This window comes from Gracilinanus agilis, chromosome X, assembly GCF_016433145.1.
Source record: "Gracilinanus agilis isolate LMUSP501 chromosome X, AgileGrace, whole genome shotgun sequence".
In the NCBI taxonomy this organism is placed as follows: domain Eukaryota; kingdom Metazoa; phylum Chordata; class Mammalia; order Didelphimorphia; family Didelphidae; genus Gracilinanus; species Gracilinanus agilis.
The window spans coordinates 74,904,419-74,924,930 of NC_058136.1; the positions used below are offsets into that span (position 1 = coordinate 74,904,419).

Sequence of the window (20,512 nt, forward strand, 5' to 3'; positions counted from 1 at the left end):
TGGTCACATAAGGGGATCCCAGAATTCTTGAATGGGGCGGTCATACATTTGTGGGTAGGTCAACGGTATGACCATCTTTGTATGTGACTAAGAGCTGGTCGGTCAGGAGAATTAATAAAGGTTGAGGAACTGAGTGAACAGGGTGATTGATGGAAAGTCAATACATATGGTGAAGTCTACCAGTATGACAGCAGGAGTTGGGGAGGCCAGAAAAACTGGGAGACAAAACTGAATTCACTGAGGAAGGAAGGGGAGTGACCTGGAGGTCCGTAGACAACAGCTACCAGGACTGTGATTGGGTGCAAGGGATGAGTTGCAGGAACCTCACAGGAGGAGAGGTTTCTGAGTGATGGAGGAAGGGGAAACCTGAAAGTGGCAATGGGGTATTCCAATTCCCCTGCCACGACCAGTGTGCCAAGGGGAATGCATTAAAGTACAGCCAGTACGTAAAGAGTAGCCAAGGACATTGTGTCATCAGCAGGGGAGCCATGTTTCAGTGATAACTAGAAGATGGAGGGAGTGGGAGAGGAAGGGATTTAGGATAAAGGGATACTTGTTGCCTATGGAACAGGCATTCCAGAGGTTACAGTAGAAGGGGCAGTATTTGGTTGGGACTTTGGGATGGAAGGGTTGAGGGGGATGGAAATAAGGAATCGGGTAGTGGGGGACGGAGAATGGGGTTTGGACACAGACCTACAGGGGTTCAGAATCACGGGGATTTGTAAAGTGTGACCAGATGTGGGAATGTTCATTATTGAAGGGAAGGCACCACTCCTCTTCTCAGAGAAAGCTGGAGATGAGGCAAAATGACAAGTAAAGCAGAAAATGGAAGGCACAATCAGACAGTCAGATGGGAGGCCCCATTTCACTACTTTTCTTCTGTCAAAAGACTGGAGTAATTCAGAAGGTGGTGCAGCAGGAGTTGGAAGTCCTGCAGTCAGAGAAGGCTGCTCCTCTTCAGGGCAATGGTTCTGCACAACACCAACAGGAGATCAGTCTGTCAGGAGGAGGGGTGGAAGCAGAACCACCAGCCCCAAACAGCCTTCCCTCAGGGGAGATGGGAGGCAGATGATCAGAGGAAGTTCTTGCTCCTCTTCTTCCCTAAGGCTGGCGAGAGACAAAATATAAAGCAAATGCACGTTAAATGGAGATGAGTGTTACGGGTTAAAATTCTCTGGTCACTATATTAACTTATAATAATTTATTAGTATAATAGTTAAAATTAAATGATGAGGTTGCTAGTTGCTTTAGTAGCTTTATTACATCAAAGTAGGGATAGCAAAGAGAGGGAAATGTAGGAAAGAGTCAGGGAGTTGCCTAGCCTACCACCCTATGTGCCATTCTGATGGAATGAAGTTCTCCACCAACAGGGGATCCCTCAGGTTCCAATCTGCAGCCAGGAGAGTGTGAGAGAGAACAGACTCTTGGTGTCAGCTTATAAGCAGTTTTCTCCCACATCACATCTCAGGAACCAATCATAGTTCCTTAATTTGCCTGGCATTGCCCAGTAGGGCAGTGCCTGTGGGATCAGTTTCCTGTCTTGTTGGTTTCAACTTCCTTTCTCTGAAGGCCTGTCTATGCCTGCACATCTCAATGGTAAATGACCTCCAGGTCTCTGATTGATGACATAAAACAAAGGGAGGGGAATTCCCTTCCCATGGGAGAGTCACATGATGGCCTGGCCCTGCTGAACTAGTCTTAGTTTTGATGCCCTTGCTTCCATTCGCTAGTGAAAAGAGGCAGTCTCGAGCCCAAGAGACAGCTATGCTTCCTCTCATCTCTCTCTTAAAACCCCTGGTGATGTCTCTTCTCTCAATTTTCTCTGGTTAGACAGACCTGACCACAGTCCAGGACAGAGCCCAGTCTTCCAGATGCCAAAGTCCGCAAGACTAGAGGCCAGCCTCTCCCAGGACTCCAGGGAGCCACGAGGTCTCTGGCATTCTCCCATAGGACAGACACACGTGCACCCAGTCAAAGGGTGGGACTGATACCAACCAAAATGAGTTTTCAAAAGGAATAAAGGACACAATTTATATCAAAGTCACAAGAGAACACCTTTCTCTAACACCTAAGGAGACAAGGAAAGGTCTCACAGAGAAGGCAGCTTTTGAGGAAATTAGGAATTGTGATAAACAGTGAGGAGGGTGGACTGCATCCCGGGGATGGGGGATACAAAACCTGTGCAAGGGAGTCCTACCAGAATCCCAGAAAGACAAGGGAATCAGCATCTAGAAATGAAAGGTGGCTCCTCTCTGCTACTGGTACTTCCTCCATTGTGGCGAGAGACACAGAATAAAACCCTTCTGGCTTCCAATTCCCATTGGCCTCCAAAGTCAAATTTGGCAAGCTGGTGAATTCTGGAATAGCTTTAGTATGACTCTCCCATCTCCACAATGATGTATGGATTAGGCAATTACACTTTCATGATAGCTTCCTTTCCCAGATTCACGTCAAGTATTCAAGAGTCATTGCTTCAATTATCATTGCTTACCCCTCCATCCTCTGGGATCATTATCTCTTTCAAGGAAGAAACACAATTACATTAAATTAAAAAGGTTCTGTACAAACAAAACCAATGGAACCAAAATTAGAAGGGAAGCAACAAATTGGGGGAAAAAACTTTATAACAAAAACCTCAGACAAAGGTCTAATTTCTCAAATTTATAAGGAGCTAAGCCAATTGAACAAAAAAGTCAAGCCAAGGGACACAAAATAGGTAGTTTTCAGATAAAGAAATGAAAACTATCAATAAGCACATGAGAAAGTGTTCTAAATCTCTTATAATTAGAGAAATGCAAATCAAAACAACTCTGAGGCACCACATCACACCTAGCAGACTGGCCAATATGACAGCAAAGGAAAGTAATAAATGTTGGAGGGGATGTGGCAAAATTGGGACACTAATGCATTGCTGGTGGAGTTGTGAATTGATCCAACCATTCTGGAGGGCAATTTGGAACTATGCCCAAAGGGCTTTAAAAGACTGTCTGCCCTTTCACCCAGCAATACTACTACTAGGTTTGCACCCCAAAGAGATCATAGGGGGGAAAATACTTGCACAAAAATATTTATAGCCGTGCTCTTTGCAGTGGCAAAAAATTGGAGAATGGGGGGATGCCCTTCGATTGGGGAATGGCTGAACAAATTATGGTATCTGATGGTGATGGAACACTATTATCCTGTAAGGAATGATGAACTGGAGGATTTCTATGTGAACTGGAAAGACCTCCAGGAAGAGATGCAGAGAGAAAGGAGCAGAACCAGGAGAATATTGTACACAGAGACTGAAACATTAGGGCACAATCACATGTAATGGACTTTTGTACTAGCAGCAATGCAATGACCCAGGACAATCCAGAGGAACTTATAAGAAAGAGCGCTACCCACATGCAGACAAAGAACTGTGGGAGCAGAAATGGCAACAGAAGAAAAACTATGAGTGACCTCATGGTTCCATGGGGATATGATTGGGAATTATGACTCTGAATGATTGCTGCAAATATTGATAACATGGAAATAGGTTTTGAACAGTGATACATGTATAATACAATGGAATCGCCTGTCAGCCCCGGGAGGGGGGAGGGAAGAGGGTGGGAAAAATCCAGAATCATGTAACCATGGAAAAATATTCTAAATCATGAATGAATTGATTGAAAAGGAATCAACAAGTTTCTTTGGGATACAGATGTGGCTGGAATCGCCGAATGAAAAGACACGCACCATAAAACATAGATTCTTAGCTGGAAAATAGGGAAGAAACGCAAAAGCTAGATCTCTAGTACACAGAGTGCTTATAATCTCGGTTACAACCTGCAAGGGCAGAAGCAACGTGTATTTACAAGAGAGATACGCATAAGAGACTGTGACAAAAGTGTCCAGGAGGACATTGTCCAGGCACCGCTGCCAAAGACCAATCAAGAGTGCAAACAGAGGAGGAACCTGCAGTTCTTGCGCTCAGAGGACAGACCCCACTGAGCATCTACCCATCGGGCAGTTAGCCCCCAGCATCAGTTCTAAGCTACCATCACAGAGGTTGCAGGAGAAGCAGGTGGGATACAAGGGAATATAGAAGAGCTACTGGAGAAGATGTTTATTTACACGTTAAAACACCAGGGGCAGAAGGAGAAGCTCCATAGCGGGTAAACCAAGGAAATGTTAACACCACCAGAGCTGGAGTGGATATGTCGAACTTGATTTTGCACTCTAGCATGTGCTCATCTTAAGGAAAGGAGGGCAGTTAAGCCAGAAGTTCTCTTATCAAAATACCTTCGGCAGGCCAGCTAGGTGATGGCCTCCAGCGCTCTCTGCAGATATACTTCCTAGCTGGGTGACCCCTGGGCAAATCACCTAACTGCTCCCCAATGCCTAGCCCTTGCTGCGTCTGCTTTGGCCCCGATGCAAAGTAGTGACCCTCAGACGGAAGGGAACGCTTAAAAAGTGCATACAGAACGGAAGGAGGCCAACTTGGAGGAGAGGCCTCAAGTGGATGGGGCAGAGCTAAGGGGAACCAGGAAAGGACTCCTGCTTAATGACGGCCTTTCTGTCCAGAGCCAGTGAGGAATGCTAGAGAGCAGAGGGGAGGAGGCAGAGCAGCTCAGGAAGGGGGACACCCGGCATAAAGGACGTGGCTGGTGTCACACGTGAGGAATGACGAGAAGCTTTCACGACCCGGAAGGGCGGAACGGGCCAGCGTCTGAAGAACGCTAACCATGGCAGAGTCCAGATTCTATTGAATCCCAGAGATAATGAATAGGGAGACACAGCAAATTACTGGGGGTGCGAGTTGTTTTGGAGCTGAGGGGAGGATGGATGGCGTAGGAAGAGCTCTGAGGCACGAAGACCAGTTAGAAGGCCACCGCAAGGGTCCAAGCAAGAAGACATGACCGAACCTGGGTGGTGGCCACACAAATGGAAAGAAGACATGGAGAAGAGAGACACGATGTAAGAAAGGACAAGATCGGCATCTGACTGGGGACGTGGGAAGAGTGAGGTGGAGAAGTCAAGCCTGGCAACCTGGCAGTGGATACATGAGAGGCTGCTGCTGGGGCTCTAATGGTGCTGGGGGGCAGGTATGGGACAGGATCACGTACGTAAAGAGATGGGCAGAGCGGTCTGTGGTGACCTTGTTCTTGTCACAATAGCAATGGGGATGTGCCCTCCCTGTTGGGCTACTTGGTAGCACTGCACTGGCTGGAGGATGGAGCCAGGAGGACCCGAGTTCAAAACTGACCTCACAGACTTCCTAGCAATGTGATCCTGGGCAAGTGGCTAGAGAAGGAATTGTCAAACCACTCCTGTATCTTTGCCAAGAAAACCCAAGTGAGGTCACAGAGTCAGACACAACTGAAAAATAACTGAAGCCCCTCCACCTTGGGCATGAGCTCGTCGAGCTGTTCATGAAGTTTGGATGAACTAGTTTCTAGGTGCTTCCCCATTGGCCCGTGGATTCCCTTGATTCCTCTCTCCTTAAAGCTGCCCAATATAGAGGAAGCATCTTAGCATCCTTCCCTGGATTTCCTCACACCTGGCTGAAGCCCAAAATGTTTCCTCTGCGTGACTCAAGCAGAAGTGGTGGTGGAGGAGGAGAAATGCAAAATTATTCTGAAATTCCAATTGTTTTCAGGATGTTTTGCAGACTTGGTGCCTCAGGGTGACCTGGGGAAGTGCAGTATGGTAGGTGTGCCCCAAATCTCTTTACAATTGTAAAAGTATTGAGAACACAGAGAGACCTTTTTCAATGTGGTTTATATACTACTAAGGGATATTTAAAACTTTAGAAACTAAACTGATTTGCATTTATAAACCCATTTTAAGATGACATTAATAGGGGGAAGCTAGATGCTTAGGATAGAGAGCTAGGCCTGGAGACAGGGAGGTCCTGGGTTCAAATCGGACCTCAGATACTTCCTAGCCGTGTGACCTGGGACAAGTCACTTAACCCTCATTGCCTAGTCCTTACTGCTCTTCGGCCTTGAAACCAATTCACAGTATTGATTCTATGATGGAAGGTAAGGGTTTACTTTTTTAAAATGATGAAATTAATAAGCCCATTACATATTAATATCATGCGAATCACTTATTTCTCATGTGAGACTGATTTCATAGGATTGAGACCTATAAATTAATTCCTTTAATTACAGGAAACTGAAAAGCTTCAGCACAGTCAGCATTAATGTTCCTAGGATAAGAAGGAAATAGTGGAGCGGGGAAAAAATATTTGTATTCAACTTCTCTGATAAGGGTTTGGTAGCCAACATGCATAGATATAGGTGTGTGAGTGTGTGTGTACGTGTATGTTATTATTCAATCACATCCAATTCTTCCTGACCCCATAGACCATCACTATCCTCCTCCAGCAGATCCTTTTGTCAGGCAATCAGTGGTTAAGTGACTTGCCCAGGACAACACAGCTAAGAAGTATGAGGCCAGATTTGAACTCAGGACTTCCTTATTCCAGATCCAGCCATGTATAAATATACATGTATGTGTCATACATATATAAAATACTAAACATGTATGACTTCATAGCCATTCCCCAACAGATGTCAAAGGATGTGAAAATCTTTTTAAAAGAAGAATTGCAAAGTATTCATAAGTGCATGGGGGCAACGTGCTCAAAATGACCAATAAGAGAAACACAAACCAAAACAATCCTGAGGTTTCACCCCACACCCTGCAAATTGTCAAAGACGACAAAAAATGGGAAAAGTCAATATCGGAGGGGCTGTGGAAGGATAGGCACACGGATTACACTGTTGGGGGGACTCTGAAACGATACTATCACTTTGGAAAGCAATTTGGCATTTTGCAAATAAAGGAACTAAGATGTCAATGCCCTTTGAACCAGAGACTCCCATTGCTAGCCTTATGTTCCAAGAAAAGAAATTGATAAGAAGAAAGTCTTCATATGCTTTAAAAAAAATTAAAGAGGCATTTTTTGTGATAGCTAAGAACTAAAAACAAGTAGATAACCATTCATTGGGGAATGGCTAAATAAATTGCGAATGCAATGGAATATTACTGGATTGTAAGAAACATAGTATGTGGGGGCACCTAGGTGGCTGAGTGGATTGAGAGCCAGGCCCTTAGATGGGAGGTTCCAGGTTCAGATCTGGTCTCAGACACTTCCTAGCTGTGTGACCCTGGGCAAGTCACTTGACTCCCATTGCCTATCTTTACCACTCTTCTGCCTTGGAACCAATACACAGTATTGATTCCAAGATGGAAGATAAGGGTATAAAAAAAGAAGAGAAAAGAAAAGAAATGCAGTATGTGACAGATTTGGAGAAACATAGGAAGATTTCTATGAAGTGATACAAAGAGAAGTAAGAAGAACCAAGTAAACAATAGACACTATGATTAATTACAGTAATGTAAATGGAAAAAACAATGAGACAGCAAAGTGAATACAGCAAAATTATTATGAAGTTCAAACATGACTGAAATGAAAAGATATGAAAAGACAATCCCAATCTACCCCTTTGTGGAAGTGAGATGTCTATAAGTGTTACACATTGCCCAAGTTTTTAGACTTTTTTGATGTAACTATCAATGGCGCTGATTTTTTTCTCTTTAAAAAAGGCTATTTATTATATGGGATGGATCTTTGGGAAAGGATACTTGAGATCACTATGATAATGTAAGAAATAGAAGACATCGATAAAATTTTATTTAAAAAGAAAGGAAAAAGTTAATTTACATCATTCTTGCAATGGTCTTATTCTGCAAATCTTATGTTTTATCTGATGCATTTCAAAATATTATTATGAAAAAGGGACCCATAGAACATGATACCAAAAAATGGTAAAGGGCCCTCGTCTTACAAAATGAGTCAAATAACAGCAAAGCAAAACAAATTTTAAAAAGAAAACAATACAGAAGGCCACAGCCTTGACTATGGAGTCATCCTAGGTCTTCTCTGCATCAGCTGCCTGGCCACTGCAGGCTCGCCTTGCTCGCTGCTGGTGAAGCATCTTCTTCATCTGTCCCAGCTTAAGCGTGGCTGGAATAACACACTGAACTCTTCTTATTGTCCTGAACTCGTCTCCTGCCTAGAAAGCTTGAATGCTTGCTGTAGGTCCAGTGAACAAGTTTTCCAATCAGCACCTAGCATTTCCACATGCAGTTAGTTGTCAGTGAGGTCATCAGTCAAGATACATTCATGAAGCTCTTCCTGTTTACCAGGCTCTGGGCTAAGTTCTTCAGACCAAAGGTGGCCAGTGCCCAGAGGCTCCGATCTCAACTCTGGGGCCGCAGAGCCTGGCTGCTTCCAGCCCTTAGGAGTCAAAGCTTCGGCTTGAGCTGATGGAAGGATATCATCCTAAGGCTGCAGAGCTCACAAGCCCCCAGCAGTGCCCTTCCCACCAGCAGTACCATCAATTGATAAGAGTTAGTCATCCTGAACTGATCAGCTTTCTAAAAGGTATTGAGTAGGGTAGCAGATGATGCAAATGTACAAAAATCTCTTCTGACAACAATTTCAAAACCCCAAAAAGACCCTTGTCCCTGATCAATTTGTCTTCAAGAACGGAACCCCTCCCACCCATGACTAGATAGGCCTGAAGCACTCTCTTTTGTCTTCTGAGTTTCTCTTCTTATACCTAGGCAGGTCCTAGGTATTCTAGCCCATGGCTACATCCTTTTTCCCAAGCCTCTATGTAACCAATGGAAATCGGTGAGAATTTCCATAATTGGTATCTTTCCCAGAGATAGTGTTCCCAGAGTCAAAGAGCAGTGACTTGTGTGGTGTGTGCCTGCCTAAAGCTTTACCACAGGGCTCTTTGGAAGACTCTGAATCTGCTTTGTTCAATACACTCAGCCTGTCCTTGGCTCAAGATACAGATATGAGAATCAACTGTGCTAAGGATGCTACTCAGATGCCGAGGAGTAATACCAACCTCCCAGATCTTTCCAAGTTCCCTCAAGTAGTACTGTAGGAAAAGGATGGTGACGGCAGGAGACAAAAGGCCAAGGCCAGGGATAGGACTACAGTTCAGCTCCTCCTCTTTAACCCTTCCTCTGGGGTCTAGCTGGAGTAACTTCTCCTTTCTACATGATCCTCACACAGCCAAGGTGTACCTAAAGCCTTCGGCTAACAGACAGATTAGCTCCCCTGGAACGCTGTATCAAGGTTTTTGTCAAAACAACATGGGGCAAGGAGGCAGCTGGGTAGCTCAATCTGGCCTCAGACGCTTCCCAGCTGTGTGACCCTGGGCAAGTCACTTGACCCCCATGGCCTAGCCCTTCCCACTCTTCTGCCTTGGAGCCAATACACAGTACTGACTTCAAGATGGAAGATAAGGGTTTAAAAAAAAAACAACATGGGGCAGCTAAGTGGCATAGAGGATAGAGTGCTGAGCCTAAAGTCAGGAAGACTCCTCTTCAGGAGTTCAAATCTGGCCTCGAGACACTTTCTAGCTGTGTGAGCGACTCACTTAAACCTGTTTGGCTCAGTTCCTCATCTGTAAAATGAGCTAGAGAAGAAAAGGGTAAATAAACCACTCCAGTATCTGCCAAGAAAACTCCGAGTGAGATCATGAAGAATCAGACGTGACTGAACAACAATTAAAAGATGCTCCTTGGAAAGTAAGCTATGACAAATCTGAACAGCATACCAAGAAACAGAGACGACAGTTTTCCAACAAAGATCTATATAGTCAATGCTATGGTTTTTCCAGTAGCAATATGTATCTGTGGAAGTTGGACTATAAGGAAAGTTGTGTGCCACAGAATTGACACTTTTTCAAATTGTGGTGCTGAAGACTTTTGAGAGTCCCTTGAACTGGATCAAACCAGTCAGGACTTAAATTAATTCAGATTATTTGCTGAAGGTCAAATAATGAAAATGAAATTTAAATACTTTGGACACATAATGAGAAGACAGGAGAAGACTCAATGCTGGGAAAGACTGAAGGCAAAGGAAGAAGAAGGTAGAAGAGGATGAGATGGACAGATAGTGTCATGAAAATAAAGAACATTAACTTGAATAGACTCTTAAGGAAAAGGGGGGAATAGAAAGGCCTGCAGAGTCAGTGGGACTGAAGGACTAAATACGTGAAGAGTCCATAGATGCTATTAACTGAATAATATATTGGGTTTAGAATGTTATCACTGACTTTCACTGGGATGGGTTGCCTTGAGTCAGTCAATCTATACTCTTACACCAAGAAAAACCCAAAGAATCCCTTCCCTTCAGTGGCTTGCCTCCAAGTAGAGGAGACAACACTAAAAAATTCCAGGCATGCCCAGGATGTACACAGAGTAGGTAGAAGTGCAGGAGAGAAGGCCCTCCTTGCAGCTGAAGATAGGGGGTGGGCTGGCTCTAATCCTGGGCCCCACCTGAAGGCAAGGTCCTTGGGGCTAAAGCAGGCCCTTCTGAAACCTGTCAGCTAATCCAATTTAGAGGAAACTACCTCAGTGTGGTTTGGCATTCAAACTATCAGAAATGCATGGGGGCAGCTGGGTGGCTCAGTTGAGAACCAGGCCCAGAGAGGAGAAGTCCTGGGTTCAAATCTGACCTCAGATACTTTCTACCTACCTGTGTGACCCTGGGCAAGTCACTTGACCCCCATTGCCCAGCCCTTACTGCTCTTTTGCCTTGGAACCAATACACCGTATTGATTCTAAGATGGAAAGCAAAGGTTAAAAAAAAAAAAAAAGCATCCTTTCCATCTATGACCCAAGCAGCCATATTGGATTGCCTTCCAAATAGTCCTTCCTAAACTTTGCAAACTTGGCCACTGGGCTTTCTGACAGGAAGTCCCACTTTCCCAAGGTCTGCTGAACTGTCCAGAGTAGAGAAGTGCTGGGGAAGGGGAGAAAGGCTTTGACTCCACTGCTTGCAGCCCCAGGATTAGGTTGAGGGAAGGCGGAGTTTAATATAGCAATGTTGTGAATGAAGCCCCTCTTGGGGGCTTCATACAGCCTTGAAGGCCAAAGTAATTGGCGATAATGCGGTAGTTTTGGACCTTCCCTCCGTGTCCTTGTTCCTCCTGTCCTCTCCTTTCAGAATGGAACAAAATTCACCTCAACTTCTCCTGAGCAAAAATCAGTCATCATAATAAAGGAGGAATTCCCATTGTGGAGAGGCCAGCCGAGCAGCTAGCCATTGAGAAGAGAGTTGGGAATGGAGGGTCAGCGTGGGGGGCTGTGGAAGAGGAAGGGAATAAAGTATGTCTAAGGGAGAATCCAAAAGGTACATTTAGGCAAAGGGCAAATTCAGTGCAGATGAAGCATTTCTTCCATACCTCAGCCAGACCCCTAAGGTTCCAAGTGCCCAGGCTTATATTCACTTCCAGCTAATAGTGCTCTTCTCGTACCATGCAAAATAATGCCCTGTATCCTCAGTAGCCTTTTCCCAGGCCTGCTCTCTCTCCTTCTTCTTTTTCTCCATCTTCTATTGGTCTGCCTCATGCAATTGTTAAATGCAATTAAACAAAAAAGAAGGGGGCGGCTAGATAGCTCAGTGAATTGAGAGCTGGGCCAAAAGGCCAAAGGAGGGACTCCTTAAAGGTTCCACAACTCTGGATAGTGCATTTCAAAGAGCAAAGGAAGTTCAGGTGGGGCTGTAGCCCCAGGTGACTTGCCCTGCAAACCTAAGCTTAACTATTCATGGAAAAAAAATGAATCCACATCCAGAGAAAGGACTGTGGGAGTAGAAACACAGAAGAAAAAACATTTCCTTGATCACATGGTTCATGGGGATATGATTGGGGCTCTAGACTCTAAATGATCACTCTATTGCAAATATTAATAATATGGAAATAGGTCTTGATTAATGACATGTAAAACCCAGTTGAATTGCTCCTTGGCTACAGAAGGGGGGGAGGGAAAGAATATGAATCATGTAACCATGGGAAAACACCCAAAACAAACAAACAAACAAACAAACAAATAAATAGATAAGTTTTGGGGGAAAAAAAGGAAGCTCAATAAAAGAAACATTCAAAACATTCCTAGAAAGAAAATCAGAACTGAACAGATTGTTTCCTTCTGATACACTCCAGACAACAGAAATACAAGGAAGAAGTAGATAATGAAATATTAGGGGGAAAAAAATAAAGAAAAAGACAACTAAGGCATTAAAAACAATAAGTGAAAGAATATTAAAAGATTTCTTTCTAAAAGTACACAACGAGACAGGGTAAAAGCTGAAGTCAAATAAACTAAGCAGGCAGAGTCAAGATGGTAGAGTGAGAGGAAGCATTTTTACCTAACTCTCTCGGCACACTTAGTCCACAACAATCTAGAAAATGTACCAGGACCAAATTTAACCTAGAAAGCCAAGAAAAGGTAATAATCATTTTTCCAGCTCATGGCTGCTTATGCAGTCAAACAGAGAAGTCTACAGCCATTAGAGTTGGAGACCTAAGGGCATGGAACATCCCAGTGCACAGGTATGGGAAGAGATCTGAGGAACGGCAACAGGGTACAAAACACCAGGACAGAAAGAGGTCCCAGGATCCTGGAACCAAGCCTGGGTAGGGTATAGGAATGGGAGCCATCTGGCAGCTTTCACCCACTATTCAGTCCTGGGTCTCAGATATGGTAAGAATGGTAAGAAGTAGTTATGACCTTGGGCCCTAGCTAAGTAGTAGGAAAATACTTCTGGAAAAGCAGTAGGATGGCTCGGATCTCAGGAGCAGAGTGGCGACTTAGTTCTAGCCTTTATCTTAGTACATAAGTGTCAAAAGGAAGAATCAGGGCAGGAGTCACAAATGGAACAGTTGTTCTCAACCTGCAGAGCCTCCCAAGGAACTAACAAGGACAGAATCCAACAGGAGTCTGCAGAAACTACCAACCAGGAAAAAACCAACAGACCCAAACCTAAGTTAGGAACTTGCAGAACACAGATGAAGAGGGCGGTGAACAGAATTCTACATGGTTCCATTCCCTGGGAGCATTAAAAGCTTGTAGGCCCCACTTGGAGCTGTGAAAGCAGCAGAAGGATATATGACGATGGGAGGTTAAGCCCAACATAACCAAGAAGCATATGGAGGCCAGCACTCGCATAAAATCAAGTCAAGAAGATGGAAGCATAAGCAAACAAAAAGTAACTTACTAACAACAATGAACATATATGGAATCCAAAGGAATAACATTTAAAATCTTAAATGAAAAGTTAAGTGAGTTACTGGAGGAAATAGGAAAAATTTAACAGTAGAGAATCTCAATTTGCCCTTCTCAAACCTAGTTAAATCTAATCAGAAGATAAGGAGCAAATTTGCCTGGAATAAGATATTCTGGAAGGCAAAAGGAACTAAGATTTTAATGAAGAATAACCTATTCAGCAAAACTGAGTAGAATCCTTCAGGGAGAAAATGAATATTTAATGAAATAAAGGACTTTTAAGCATTCCTGAAGAAAAGACCAGAATTGAATAGAAAAATATTATTTTTAAATACAACTCAAGAGAAGCATAAAAAAGGTAAACACGAAAGAAAACTCTTAAAGAACTATTTACATTACTATATGGGAAGATGATGCATTTAACTCCTAAGAACTTTATCATTGGGCAGTTGGAAGTAATCTATATCAACAGAGGGTACCAGCATGAGTTGACTATGATCTCAAAAAAATGGATGGGCAAGAAAGAGGGAGGAGAGAGGAAGAATGGTGCAAATTATTTCACATAAAAAAAGCATGTAAGAAAAAGCTTTTATAGTAGAAAGAGAAGTAGGGGGCAGGCAATGATTGAACCTCACTCTCATCTGAACTGGTTCAAAGAGAGAAGAATCCATATACACACATCTGGGTATAGAAGGGAGGCAGCAGCCAGAAGCAAAACAGACTTTTGAGAAGGTAGAGGAAAGAGGGAAAAATAAATAGAAAGAAAGAGGCTAGAAGGCAACGAGCAAATTAGGAATCATAATTGTGAATGGGAATGGGATGAACTCCTTCATAAAACAGAAGCAGATAGCAGAATGGATTAGAAACCAGAATCCAACAATATGTTGTTGAAAAGAAATACCTCTGAAATGGAAAGATACACACAGATTTAAAATAGGGGCTGGCACAGATTTTATTATGCTTCAGCTGGAATAAAAAAAGGCAGGGGTAGCAGTCATCATTTCAGAGAAAGCAAAAGCAAAAACAGAACCAAATAAAAGCGACAAGCAGGGAAACTACATCTTGCTAAAAGGTAACATTGATAATGGTTATCTTTCTATATCAGTCCTGATATGCATCAAATTGTATAGCATCCAAATTCTGTTATTTTTTAAAAAATTAAGTGCATTTATTGCAAAAAGGAGAAAGAAGAGATAAATCAATTTGACACGCAACCAAGAAAATCTGTAAAACCAACAGTTTCTAAAAAACACAATCAAACATGAAAAAAAGTTCTAAAAATAAAAAATTAACAAAAGTGAGAGTAAATCAAATTTTAAAATAAACTGTAATTTTATGTAATTATATGTAAACTATTAGATAATTGAATTTCTAAACAAAGTTACAAGTATGAAAAATGAAAACAAATGAATTGGATGAAAATATTAGAAATCATACCCAGTTCTTAGCCAAGAAAATCAATAACTTAAATGAAACAGAAGTCTAAAATATCTATATTAACAGGACACTTTAGAAAATTTAAATAACCTAATCTCAGGAAAAGCCACACATTAAATCTCAAAGATGAGTAAGACAATTTTATAAAAAACTTGGAAAGAACTATATGGGATAATGAATAGGGAAATGAATAGAACCAAGAGAACATGATACACAGCTACAGAATTAATAAGGAAAGAATACATTTTGGGATATTAACTCCAGTTGTGAACTGAAAGGTGGAAACATGATAAGACTTAATTTGTATGAACTTTTTGGTCTCCTGGATGATATCTTCTGTGATGCAGGGAGGGTGGGGAAGGGCTGGGACACTTGTGGATGGGATTTATTATGTAGATACGAAGAAAAATAAGTTAAACATAGAAGAGATTTGTGATTTCATTTCTTTATTTATAAAACTCTTACCTTCCATCTTAGAATCAATACTGTGCATTGGTTTCAAGGCAGAAGAGTGGTAAGGCCTAGGCAATGGGGTCAAGTGACTTGCCCAGGGTCACCCAGCTAGGAAGTGTCTGAGGCCAGATTTGAACCCAGGATCTCCCATCTCCAGGTCTAATTCTCAATCTACTAAGTCACCTAGCTGCCCTGTGATTAAATTTCTGTGTAATCTTCTTTTCTTTATATATAGAAATGCTCATTTTATTTGGCTTTGTGAAATTTGAAATATAAATTTTAATTTCAAAGGAGAAAAAAAGACCCAGAACTTTATTTGAGAAAATGTCATCAAACATATAAAGAAAAAATAATTTTTTATAACATAACCATTTTGAAAATAGGAAGAGGCCAATATGACAGTAAAGGAGGAAAATAAATGTTGGAGGGGATGTTGCAAAATTGGGACACTAATACATTGTTGGTGGAGTTGTGAATCGATCCAACCATTCTGGAAGCCAATTTAGAATTATGCCCAAAGGGTGCTAAAAGAATGATCCAGGAATACCACTTACTAGGTTTGTATCCCAAAGAGATAAAAAAAAAATAATGGGAAAGGTTCTGTTTGTACCAAAATATTTATCGCTGTGCTTTTTGTGGTGGCAAAGAATTGGAGAATGAGGGGGCAAGCCCTCAATTGGAGAATGGCCGAACAAACTGTGGTCTATGATGGTGATGGAATACGATTGTGCTATAAGGAATGATGAACTGCTTGATTTCTATAAGAACTGGAAAGACTTCCATGATCTGATACAGAGAGAAATAAGCAGAACCAGGAGACTATTGTACATAGCAACTGAAACATTGTGGGATTATCAGATGTGATTGACTCTGCTACTGTGATTGACTCTGCTACTGCAAGCAGTGCGATGATCCAGAATAACCCTGAGGCACTTATGAGAAGCAATGCCATCTGCATCTGGAGAAAGAACTGTGGGAGGAGAAGTCCAGAAGAAAACATGTGACTTATCACTTGTTTGAATGGGTACATGACTTGGGCTTTGGTTTTTTTTTTTTCTTAATATTTTTTTTTCTAATTTTTTTTAAACCCTTAACTTCTGTGTATTGACTTATATGTGGAAGATTGGCAAGGGTAGGCAATGGGGGTCAAGTGACTTACCCAGGGTCACACAGCTGGGAAGTGTCTGAGGCCGGATTTGAACCTAGGACCTCCTGTCTCTAGGCCTGACTCTCAATCCACTGAGCTACCCAGCTGCCCGCATTGGGCTTTGGTTTTTAAAGATGACCCAATTACAAAAATGAATAATATGGAAATGGGACTTGAGTGATAATATGTGTATGTATAACCCAGTGAAGTTGCTTGTCAATTCTGGGAGGGGGAGGGAAGAGAAGAGGGAGACAATAAGAGTCATGTGACCTCGGGGAAAATGTTTTTAAAAATAGGAAGAGACGCTACAGAATTCCTTCTATGATACAAATTTTATGTGACACTGAAATGAGGGAGATTTAAAACAGAGAGAAACCATAGGAGCAGCAAATAGGTCCAGTGAACTAAGTCTAGAGACAGGAGATGCTGAGTTCAACTCTGGTTTCAGACACTTTTTACCTGTGTGACCCTGGGGAAGCCACTTTACCACAATTGCCTAGCACTTACTGTTATTCTGCCTTGGAACCTATAGGGAGGGAGGGAGAGAGGAAGGGAGAGAAGGAAGGAGGGAGGGGGGAAGAAGGAGGGAGGGAAGGAGAGAGGAAGGGAGGAAGGAAGGGAAGGGAGGAAGGAAAGAAGGAAGGAAGGAAGGAAAAGAAGAGAGGAAGGAAGGAAGGAAGAAAAAGAAAAGAAGGAGGGAAGGAAGGAAGGGAGAGAAAGAAAAAAAAAGACCAGAACAAAATCTCTTAAGGAAGAGTGACTCAAAAAATTAATGAAAACACAAGTTAAAAAAAAAAAAAAACCAAAGATCTAGATTCTTAAAAGAAAAGTTAAATGAGTTATACAAGGAAAGAGTAAAACTATTTTAATGAGGGACGCTCAACGTTTCCCTTTTGGAGCTAGATAAACCTAACCATAAAATAAATAAGCTGAACAGAATTGTTTGAAGGTGTGCATGATAGACATCTGGAGAAAAATGAATACGCCTTTCTTAAGGTCCTATATAGAACGTTCGCAGAAGCTGACCATGTAGTTGGGCATTAAAAACTCACAATCCAATGCAGAAATGCAGAATTATGAAATGTGCCCCTTCCAGATCATAATGCAATAAAAATTACATTCAATAAAGGTCTGGGGAGGCATAAATTAAAACATTCCCGCCTGCAAGTCTCCCCGGGCTCGTGCAGAAGCCATTCCCGCCATCATCTCTTAATCACGTGCCCAGCCCATCACGGGTCCGGCTACTCCCCAATTAACGGGGCCCCTCTAGACGAGGGCTCCCTCTTCCCTCTGGAGTGCTCTGATGGCCAAATGGCTCCGGGACAGCCTCTGGGCTTGGAGTCGGGATCTGGGTCTGGTCCCAGCTTTGCCACCAAACCCCTTCTCCCGGCCTCAGTTTCCTCTTCCTGGGAGTCGGAGAAGATCCCATTTACAAGACAACTTACTGGGCTGGAAGAGGGCCCGTCTTGGGAGTCCTGCCTCTGCCAGCTGCGGGCTCTTCAGTAAAGCGATCCCCCTCGGTGGGGCTCAGTCACCAGGAAGCACCAACTGTAAGCAGGAAGCGGACAAGGTGATGTGGCCGTGGCCCCGTCATTTCACCTTTCTGAGCCTCCCCGCCCCCCGCCCCCCCAGTGGCAAAGGCGCCCCGGAATGGGGAATGCGCCTCGCTGGCTACCTGACTGCGGAGTCGCTCCTCCGCGCACTTTAGCCAGAACCCCCGCCTGCAGCGCCCCCGCCTGCCCGAAGCCTGAGGCACCTCCACCCCGGGCCCTCTCTGGGCCTCAGTTTCCTCACCTGCAAAGGAAGGGAGGGGAGCCTCCCCGCCTCCGAGCTTCCCCCGCTCTTAGTTCAGGCGCTCAGCTGCAGCCCAGGCTGGGGAGGGGGGGGATGACCCAGGGATGGGCGGAGGGGGCGGGGTGGTCGTGGGCAGGAGCTGCTGTCGTGGACTCTCTCCTCTCCCTGCCCAGCCCCACTGGGTGAGCCTCCCTACTCCTCCCCCAAGCGCCTGCGCACACCAGCAGCCCTCCCCGCCCGCCCCCCAGCCCCAAACCCCAGGCCTCAGGCCCGAGAAGGCCCGAGGGGAGCCCCAGACGTGGGGGGTCGCCCACCCTCCTTCCAGCGCTCCTCCCCCGCGATGGCCTCCATCCCCGACGGGGCTCTTCCAGGGCGGTGGAGCCCCAACGTCGTCAGCGCCCCCTCCCTCGGGCAGGCAGGGAGTCAGGGGCCCGGGGCCCCTCCCACCTCCGCCCTCCCTGCGCCCCTGCCCCGGAGCTCCAGTCCCACGGCCAGCCCTGCCCCGGCCCCGGCCCCGGCCCCGGGACGCCTCTCCCCGGGATGCAGGCAGGCAGGGGCTGCCGCCCTCCTGCCCTCCTTCCCGCACTTACTGGTGAAGGCTTGGAAGCCAGAGGCTTCGGCGAACACGAGAGGCCCTTCCCGCGGCAGCGGCAGCGGCAGCGGCCAGGAGCCGGCACCCCGTCCCGTAGGCGCAGGGAGACAGACGTCCAGAGGCCGAGCTGGTGCTGGAGCTGGAGCTGGAGCAGAAGGAGGAGGAGGGGGAGGAGGAGGGCGAGAGGGGGCGGAGACAAAGGCTGTCTGCAATGCGCAGGGCGGGGCTGCGCCAGGCTGGGCTGCCCCTCCTCGCCTTCCTCCGCTCCCGTGACACGGCCAAGCCAAGAGGACTCTCCCGCTGGAGCACACCCAGCCGCCAGGCGCAGGCGCAGGCGCACACCCACTCTCTCACAGAGTCTGGGAGGAAAACCTCCTCTCTGAGGATTGGGCTTTGATGGTGGCACCCTTGTAAGTCCCAGACAGTTCAATGAAGTTAGCATAAATGATGACCTTCTGAGGCCCTTTGGGGGGATTTTAGCAAACGTTTTCAATAAGATGAGTGCCTGTAGGAGGCAGCTGGGTGGCTCAGTGGGTGGAGAGCCAGGCCTAGAGAAGGGAGGTCCTGGGTTCAAATCTGCCCTCAGACACTTCCCAGCTGGGTGACCCTGGCCAAGTCACTTGACCCCCATGGCCTACCCTTACTGCTCTTCTGCCTTGGAACCGATACCCAGTATTGACTCCAAGATGGAAGGTGAGAGTTTAAAAAAAGAAAGAAATTACCCAACTCACATCCACTCTCTAACACACTCAGCTACACTTTCACCCCCCCTCAACACACACTCTATCTCAAACATACACACACACACACACACACAATTTCTTCCTGTTCATAGATGTGGATTTTTGGAGGAGGGGTGACCTGGCGAAAGCCCAAATGCCCGCTGGGTGGGGAATGCTCAAAGAGATGGTGGCCCTTTGGGAGGGGGGTGCGGGATGAACCTCGGAAGTCACCTAGTCTGACTCAGCCTCTTGTTCAACAGAAGCCTGCAGGGCTGGAAGTGGTGACTGGTGGAAAGTCACACAGTGGGCCTGGAGTCAGGAAGATGTGAGGATCGGCCTCAGACACTCATTTTTGAGACCCTGAACAAGTCCCTCCATCTCTGCTGGCCTCAGTTTCCTCAGCTGTAAAATGAGGAGAATAAGATCACCCCCTGGGTGGGTTGGTGAGAGGCTCAAGCTAGATGATGTTTATTCACAGCTCTCAGCACATCAGCTGCCAAACTGTAGCATCTGCTTCCTCCCCTGCCCCCTTACAGAGGCTGGACTGAACCCCCATCTCCTTAGTGTGAGACTCCCCCTACCCCCTTTTGTGACTATAATAATATTAGCCTTCATGATTATAACTCAAAGAATATTGTTTGCTTTATGGGAATTATAGGCATTAGCCAAGAAAACTACAGTTTAGGGTGCCACCAGATCTTGCTGACCTCAAGGCTATAGCCCGAAGGTTTCTACGCTGCCCACCACACCCTGCTGCAGTGAAGTCAGGAGGTGAAGGGCTGCCTTTGGGGGGTGTGACAAGACTGCCAGAAGAGGAGGGTGGGGGGGAGCTGCTCTTTGGTACAATTGTCGGCCATCCAGCTGCCGACTCCCAGGAATTCACAAGAACAAGGTCAACTTGAAATCTGCAGACCTCATGTTTGTCTCTGTCCAAGGGAGGAATAAAACCATTTGGAGAAGGGAGGGAAGGGAAGCCAGAAGGGAGAGAAGAAGCAGCCAGGCTTCTGGGCTTGGAGTCAGAAAGGCCCAGCCTTATGTCCTGGCTGTTGACACTTACTTAGCTGTCAGACTCTGGGCAGCTCATTTAAAGTCACTCAGCCTCAGTTCAGGCGGGACGCAGAATAGTTCGGATCTCCCAGAGTTGTTGTAAAGGTAAAATGCCATAACTTGAAATGACTTTGCTGTAGAAATGCTAGCTACTGTTCTTACAGCCGTGATCATTAGGTTAAGTCTGCACTGCCCATCTTTAGATTTAATCACCAAAGGTGAGAGCACCTTCCAATCTTTGGAGGTCCTAAC

The 20,512-nt window shown here is 45.0% G+C and overlaps 1 long non-coding RNA gene across 1 annotated transcript; it reads right to left on the minus strand.

Annotated features, from left to right (window-relative positions):
* Nucleotides 1–18: 18 nt before the first annotated feature.
* Nucleotides 19–18,589, minus strand: LOC123253418. Its single transcript, XR_006506609.1, has 3 exons — nucleotides 18,490–18,589; nucleotides 17,551–17,653; nucleotides 19–1,107 (listed from the first exon to the last, which is right to left on the minus strand). It is a non-coding gene; the product is annotated as an uncharacterized LOC123253418 (long non-coding RNA).
* Between the last annotated feature and the right edge of the window lie 1,923 nt (nucleotides 18,590–20,512).